Source organism: Zeugodacus cucurbitae, chromosome X (genome assembly GCF_028554725.1).
Source record: "Zeugodacus cucurbitae isolate PBARC_wt_2022May chromosome X, idZeuCucr1.2, whole genome shotgun sequence".
Taxonomy (NCBI): domain Eukaryota; kingdom Metazoa; phylum Arthropoda; class Insecta; order Diptera; family Tephritidae; genus Zeugodacus; species Zeugodacus cucurbitae.
Window position 1 is genome coordinate 33,285,826 of NC_071672.1, and position 8,778 is coordinate 33,294,603.

The following is an 8,778-nucleotide window of genomic DNA, read 5'->3' on the forward strand; positions in this document are numbered from 1 at the left end:
CTTTGATGCGGATTGTGGCTAGACGTTCATCCACCGGAGTGAATGCCAGGACTCGGCGACGGAGTCTCTCTCCCACCACGAATCCCACACCGAATCTGCGCTCCTTTATATGGCCGCTGTAGTAGTTGCCACAAGGACCCACTTTCTTCCGTCCTTGTCCCGTCCATCGCATTTCTTGGATTGCGGTGATGTCAGCCTTTACTCTTACGAGGACATCAACTAGCTGGGCAGAGACACCTTCCCAATTATGGGTCCGGACATTCCAGGTGCATGCCCTTAATTCGTAGTCCTTTAAACTTTTGCAGTGGTCGTCGTCAAAATTGGGGTCTCTCATCCGAGGCTGTTGCTTCATTTGCATTGGGGAGTGTTTTTATGTGGTGGATCCCAAACCCTACGCACAACCCCATAAGCGGGTTTCGCCTTCTCACTTTAGCTCGCCTCCAAATGGATGTCTGTTGGATACCCAGAGAATACTTGGTCTAAGACCGGAAGTCGTGAGCTGCTTGAGCCACATGTAAAAGAATCGTTCCTGGCCACTCCCAAGTGAGTGACAGTCAGAAACCTTCCTCACTTACGTGAACTTCTACATATGACTCCATCCGCCAAGTAAAACGTAAAATATAAGTTTTCTAAAGCCAAAATATGGAATTAAAGAGGGTGATACAGTAATACTTCATCTCACTGTCAATTCAAAGCACGCAATAGAAGCTTCGCCAACAATAGTCAACATCAAGGAGTATAATTGTTGAATATAATAAATGTCTTGCCTTAAATTCTAATTAATTTTCAATACAGATAATCCAAATCTAATACGGCGAGGTAAGGCTTATTATAGCAGCGAAGAACTCTCGAACGGATAGAAATATGTGCTGCAAGCAAATCCAGAACTATGGACGCAAACTCTGCTACATCGAAGGCAAATCATTTACGCACCAGATATTAGTATGATAGTTTTTCAATTTGAAATTCGTCCTGGTTCAGTTATATGTAGTTGTAATCGGAACTAGTTCAGGTGCAATGCCAAATTTTTTATATGCAATTAAACCATTTGGCCATCTACATACAATTGACCTCGACGAAGTGCAAGTGCAACAAGCACGTGAAGAATTGAAACCACATGGTTTAGGTGCATTTGCAACCGTTTATCATCGCGACGTGTGTCAACTGGGTTTCGCCAATGAGCTAGGGCAAAGCAGTTGCAGTATTTTTGGACTTACCGGCACCACAGTTGGCCGTGCCATTAGCAGCTAAAACACAGAAATTAAAGGGTAAATTTAAGTGAATGTTTGTGATAATAGAAATTTAAAAACTACTTGTATGTTCAATTTGGAGGACGTTTTTGATTAATTTTCACCTTGTATTGAGGAATCGTAACGTTGTTGTATCGCTTTACAAGGACATGGATTCGCCGAAATTAGTTCAAAGGAAATACTACATAAAAAGCATGGATGTTAAGAAAATTAAATATTTAGTTTATATTTTATAGAAACTCTCCTCACAGAAATTGGATAAATCTAGTACTAGTGAAATAAATGAAAGAACAGATCCTACAAAAACTCCGAAAGAAACCAAAAAAGGCCTCACATAATGCGCACAGCTTACACTTCCAGGTCACACGAGGTAGTCTTCGTCCGATTGCAAAAATTGTTCAACTATTCAGTACCATATACATACATATGTATATAGTGTAGTACCATAATACATGTATACAGTAAATATAATAATAAACACCTAAATGTCATGATATTTTCAATAAATATGACATATAATTAATGATTTTGTTATTAAGTTCTCATTTGGGATTTTGGTAGAACTAACCGAAAATAGCTGGTATTGTTTCTGTGCTTTTGTGGGTCGCTGTACTGAAAGTGCACTTGGAAGTTTTGTTTCGCAGTTTTTGGTCTTTCATCTGTGATTGTACCAATAACATTCCCCAAATTGTGCAAGAGGTATATATACATTGCTAAATGATGAATGTAATGTGCAAGAAAGGGTTGAACGATCACACGTACACAAGAGTTTCGTATACTTTCGTCAATTCGCCCTTAAGAATCGCATAGAAACTTTCATTGAAACTGCCAGAACCGCTCCCTGGCTTTTCACGAAAGAATTCGCCACCTGTCTTGCAGGGTACCACAACCTACCTTCGGCTCTTCTATTTAAGGAATTATTAAATTATGAATTATATTTGTTAAATACTTGACTAAATATCGGTAGATATCTGGAAAATACTGGATTTTATCTAAGTAAATCCCAAAAATCGTATACTATAAGTTTACTTAGAATCTCGAATTGTTTTTTATTAAATAACTCATTGTTTGAGCTGAGATCTTTGACGTGTGCCAAAATTTAAGAGACGAACTTTGCGCAAATATCAATTTTCAATTACGCACTTGACTTTGCCGTCGTTAAAATCTATACGTGATATGATATGAATACGTACATATACTCAATATATTAATACAGTTAATATAATAACGGACTTACGCAAAATAAATCTTGTACTAATATGAATTTTATTGAAGTATGTATATACATTCACTAGTTGTATCAAATCGTGTATTCCTTTGTTACCTTTGGAATTTACTATTCAAGTAGAACACGCTAGAAACCGTTTACATCATATATTCAATTTATGTAATTTATGTTTAATGAAATGTAAATCTTTTTATTTCCAGAAATATTGGAATGAATATAATAATGATTAAAATTAGTTGGTGCCACTTTCTATGTCGTTGTACAGCTTGGAGTAAAATAGTCAGGTGCAGTAGCTATGAACATTACCTAATTAGTATTATTGAGTTAAAAAAGCTGATTAATTATTGATTAACTTCGTAAGTTTAGACTGCATTGTCATTGAAAATTTAAACGAAATATGTCAGGCCTTAACCAGTTTTGTTTGGATCGAAATCGATAGGAATTCAGTAGTCCTACGAGGAGCGTGCAAATTGTTTGTAGTATACTTAATGTAGTTTAAAAATTTCAACGTCATAAAAGAAGGAATAGGAAGAGGCACAAAAAACTAAGGTTTCTTAAAAATTTTAAGAAAAAGGTTATTTCGACGGGGAGACCCATTTATTGGCCTGCAGATAGTAGGAAATTACCAGATCGTCTTGACTTTTGTGTCTTCAACAAAGTATCGACTTACGTATTGATGATAGCTCAGATTTAAGCTCTCACTAGTGTAAAACCAGTAATTTCGTCCGGCACGTCATTTTTATCTGATAAACATACTGATTGGTATAAATTTAAGACTATACAGAATAAAGTCGATTTTAAATTAAAGCGCATATCGACAGATGCTGACTTAGATTGTGAAGTTGAATCTTTCACAAAAGTAATTCAAAATGCTGCGTGGAACAGTACACCGAATATTCGCGTGAATCTAAGTGGAAACAAATTCCCAAAATACATCTTAGATTGTATCCATAAAAAACGCAAACTTCGACGAAGATGGCAGCAAACTAGGTCGGCTGCTCTCAAAACAGAGCTTAAAAGATGTACAGCGGAACTAAGAACAAAAATTAGACAGTTTAAAAACTCTTCCTTCAAAACGAATTTGTCCAAACTCACTGGTGATAAAACTACCGATTATTCGCTCTGGAAAGCTTCAAGAAATATTAATAAACAAATAAAACATGTCGCATCAATAAAATTAAACGAAACTGATTGGGCCAAAGCGAATGAACAAAAATCAGTAGTATTTGCAAATCATTTGAGAAACACATTGACACTTAACGATGGACATGAGCTAAACTGTGAAAATAGTTGGTTGGTTATTAGGAACGCAAGACTCAAAAAAGCTCATGGATTTGATTTAATAACCGGAGAAATATTACGCAATCTACCAAAGAATTGTATAAAAAAATTGTTAACAGTGCATTATACTTAAGATATGTTCCATCGCTTTGGAAAGTATCTGAAGTTATTATGATACCTAAGCCGGGTAACCACTACATGATGTCACATCTTACAGGCCAATATCGCTACTGCCAGCTCTATCGAGAGTCTTCGAGAATGTTCTCATAAAGAGGCTCAAATCAATAATAGATCGAAAACACCTTATACAGTACATCAGTTCGGCTTTCGTGATCATCGTTCAACAATTGACCAGGTACACCGAATCGTTAATTTCGTTGAAAATGCTATGGATAAAAAGAACGTTTGTTCGGCGTCCTTCTTAGACGCGTCTCAGGCTTTTGATTTGCGAAATAATTGCTTCCTACCTAATAGATAGATACTTTCGCATAAAACAAGAGGATACATACTCAAACTTGCAGCCGATAGAAGCGGGTGTTCCACAGGGAAGCATGTTGGTGCCAATGCTTTACTTGCTTTTTACAAGTGATATCCTCACTGACTCAAGTTTTGGGACAGCGACATTTGCGGATGACACGGTCCTGTTAGCAGCAGGAGAGTCAACCTCAATATCTACCTTTCGAGTGCAAACAGCAGTCAATGCAATTACTAAATGGGCTTAAAAGTGGCACATTAACTTAAACGATTCCAAATCAATGCACCTATACTTTACTTTAAAAAACCATCATACCATCCCATTTATATAAAAGGTACTCCTATACCACATCACAATAATGCTAAGTACCTAGGAATCACCCTAGATGCTAAGCTTCGCAGAAAAGAGCATGTCAAGAAAAAAAAACGTGCGAGCTTGATTTAAAATTTGCTAAGTTTTACCATCTAGTCGGTAGGAGATCCACGCTTTCAATCGAAAACAAGCTGTTTATATATAATCAAGTACTAAAGCCAATTTGGGCCTATGGAGCTCAACTATGGGGTTGCTCAAGTCAAAACTGTATTGCCTGCATTCAGCGCTTCCTAAATAAGGTACTAAGAAGTATAGATAATGCTCCTTGGTATGTTAGATCTGCTGACCTTCACCGTGATCTTGGTGTGAATTCAGTAGTAAACGAAATAAGCAAACTTGCAAAGACTCACGAAATGAGGCTTATACAGCATGTAAATGAAGAGGCATCCAGACTCATTGGAACTGCTGAACGAGAATACCAATTGAAACGTAAGAGGCCTTAAGACTTAGCAAGGCAACTGTAGCAGCAAATGAATTCCTCTAATATTTAGCTTGTATTTATTATTTTTAACTTATTAGAATTGAATTGTTGTTAGTATTTAATCATTGTATACTAGGTACAATTGTAATAAAAGAACGTTGTTATTTGTTTTTATTTAAAAAATGGAATAACAAAACGCCGACTAATTTACAACACATTTTGAAAGGCTACTGAAATAAACTGACCAGTGTAATTGCGTCGGCTGCAGAAAAAAGATTTCGTATTACGATAGACTAGTACCCTGCAAGATGGGTAATGCTTAGTTATCTTATAGTCCATCGATTAGCTGTAATTAATTCCTTTGATATCCGCTATGGCTATTTCCCCTCTTTTACAACACGTCGGTATGATTATCGTGCCCGCTCTCTCTCATTTGATTTGGAGCTCCATATGTTTTTCTGCTCTAATTTTTCTAATGTTTTGGAAAGCCACATGTTATTGTTTGGTTAACAGAGGTCTTTGCAATGGTTGTTTTTTGAGTCACAGAAAACAATTTTTTTAGTCTTCTGTCTTGTGTGAAAAATTAGATGTAAGGAACTATTGGAAAAATTTCACAACGAAATTTAGTACTTATTATTCTCTAGATCCCTGATGTTACAAATAAAAAAATGGGTCATCTCGCTTAACAACGACCCATACTTCCCATATAACAAAATTGTATAACCCATCTGATACGTTTACTTTACAATATGTAAACCAAGAACCAATTGAGATAACGAAATTAAACTTTATACAAATACTGCATTGGAGTTATGGCATCGCTAATATAAAAATTGTCGAAATCGGACTATAAGTTTTCAAAGATTCAGATTACGAAGTACATATAGCTAATTTTTTACCAATAGTAAGAACGTAATTCTTACAGAGCGACAGGGAATTAGTTAATCTTTCTATAAACTATTTGGAAGCGTTCAAAGAGTGGCTCTCATAAGTATGTGTGATGTCCTTCGGTTCACAACGACCTTGGCTGTTAACTTCTTTCTACTGCTGTTGTAAGGCCAATGACCCACGCAGTTAGATTAAAAATATTAGCGGATGATTGCTGTAGAAGTTGCCTTGTATAAGATGAGTTGGAATCATCCCAGCACTTCCTTATGGAATGCTCCGCCTACTTGAGATCGAGAATTAGCGGATTTATAAGTAAAAACCCTATGCGGATCTGGTGAAGGTTCACAGTGCTCTGTGAAATCTTAATATCTAATAAGGGGGTTTTTCTTACTTAACAAAGGACCGTTCACTAAGTCTAACTCAGTTTTTCCTTTGTTGAGAACAGCCATAGAACTTGACTTCAGGTCCAAATCCTGATATGGTAAAGAGCTTTTTGGAATTGTAACACAAATCCAAGAATATCATAGGGCCACCATCGAAATCGATTTCAGAAAAGAAGAAGATTGTCAAATTGCTATCGATACTACTTGGCAATAATCGATCATTATTCTTGGTGATTGGAGGCATACTCGCCGCGTATCATAAAGCGTCATATGGGCTTATCGAGCGGTGGCATAGATCTCTGGAAACAGCAATAAAATCCTACGCGACAAACAAGTGGATCGAAGTTCTTCCACTAATCCATATTAATATGAGGAGGCAGTAGACAGACAAATTGAGTTAGTGATTTCTTTATGAGTTTTGCTGGGAGTTTTGCTCTATCATGCCTAAACGGCTGAACGTATTTTGATGAAATTCAGTTAGGAAATATTAATAATTAACATTTTGTTTTACATCTAATTTACAGTTACATATGTAAATATAATATAAAAATGAATTGCTGTTCGTTAGTCTCGCAAAAAGTCGAGAACGGCCAAACCGATCTGGCTAATTTTAGTCTTGAAACATTCGTGGAAGGCCAGGAAAAGATTAGAGAGTGAGTAAATATGGAAAAATTGCGAGGAAGATAATAATAAGAGAATTTTATTCGAGTAGACAAGAAAAATATAAAAAAAGAAAACAAAAAAATAATATTTTGAAGGTTGTCATTGTTGCTTTGTTAAAATATTTTTGTTATTATTCAATTGTATAAGGTTGTGTCGAAAGTTCAAAACAATTTGTAACAAATAAGAAAAGGCTAAGTTCGGGTCCAACCGAGAGAATGGCCAAACCGATCTGGCTAATTTTAGTCTTGAAATATTCGTGGAAGGCCAGGAAAAGATTAGCGAGTGAGTAAATATGGAAAAATTGCGAGGAAGATAAAATAATTTTATTCGAGTTGACAAGAAAAATATAAAAAGAGAAAACAAAACAAAATTATTTTTAAGGTTGTCATTGTTGCTTTGTTAAAATATTTTTGTTATTGTTCAATTGTATAAGGTTGTGTCGATAGCTCAAAACAATTTGTAAACAAGTAAGGAAGGGCTAAGTTCGGGTGTAACCGAACATTTTATACTCTCGCAATTTATTTATTTAACTTTATTAATATTATATAATACACAATTTGACCCAAATATTCGTCATATATATTGTATAAAGTCCATTGAAAGTTGGAAACCATAATATTAGGTTAGAAGCACCGAGGTCCTCATGTTCGATATATGGGGCCTTGGAAACGTATGGTCCGATTTTGGCGATTTTTAGAATGGGGCTGCCACACAATAAACATGGTATTTGTGCAAAGTTCTGCACCGATATCTTCACTAGTGCTTACTTTATATAATGTAAAGTAAACAATCCAGATCGTCTTCAAAGTTCTGGTATATAGGAAGTAGGCGTGGTTGTGAAGCGGTTTAGCCAATTTTCACAACATATTATTGGGAGGTAAGGAAACTATTACAAACCAAGTTTTATTGAAATCGGTCGAGTAGTTCCTGAGTTTTTGACCCATAAGTGGTCGACGCCACGCCCATTTTCCATTTTGTAAAAAAATCTGAGTGCAGCTTCCATCTGCCATTTCTTATGTGAAATTTAGTGTTTCTGACGTTTTTCGTTAGTGAGTTAACCCACTTTTAGTAATTTTCAACCTAACCTTTGTATGGGAGGTGGGTGTGGTTATTATCCGATTTCAACTATTTTCATGAGGTGTGTTGGGGTACGTAAGAGAATCGACTACAGAAAGTTTGGTTTATATAGCTTTATTGGTTTGCGAGTTATATAAAAAAAACCTATTTGGGGGCGGGGTCACGCCCACTTTTAAAAAAAATTACATCCAAATGTGCCCCTCCCTAATGAGATCCTATGTTCCAAATTTTATTTTCATAACTTTATTTATGGCTTAGTTATGACACTGTATAGGTTTTCGGTTTTCGCCATTTTGTGGGCTTGGCAGTGGACCGATTTTGCCCATTTTTGAAAGCAACCTCCTCAGGGTGCCAAGGAATGTGTGTTCCAAGTTTCATTAAGATATCTTAATTTTTACTCAAGTTATCGCTTGCACGGACAGACGGACGGACAGACACCCGGATTTCAAATCCACTCGTCATCCTGTCATTTATATATATATAAACCCATATCTTACTCTTTTATTTCTTGGTGACACAAACAACCGTTAGGTGAACAAAACTATAATACTCTGTGCAACAATTTGCGAGAGTATAAAAATAAGGAAAGGCTAAGTTCACGTCCAACCGAACATTTTACACTCTCGCAATTTATTGATGTAATTTTATTAAGATAACACACAATATGACCTATATATTCTGCATAAAGTCCCATAGAAAATCATAACATATAGTATATAAGGGCTGATGTGATTCCAGAA

At 36.0% G+C, this 8,778-nt stretch overlaps 1 pseudogene; it reads left to right on the forward strand.

Annotated features, from left to right (window-relative positions):
• Window positions 1–626: 626 nt before the first annotated feature.
• On the forward strand, window positions 627–2,673 carry LOC128923123 (tRNA (adenine(58)-N(1))-methyltransferase catalytic subunit TRMT61A-like; annotated as a pseudogene).
• Window positions 2,674–8,778: the final 6,105 nt, after the last annotated feature.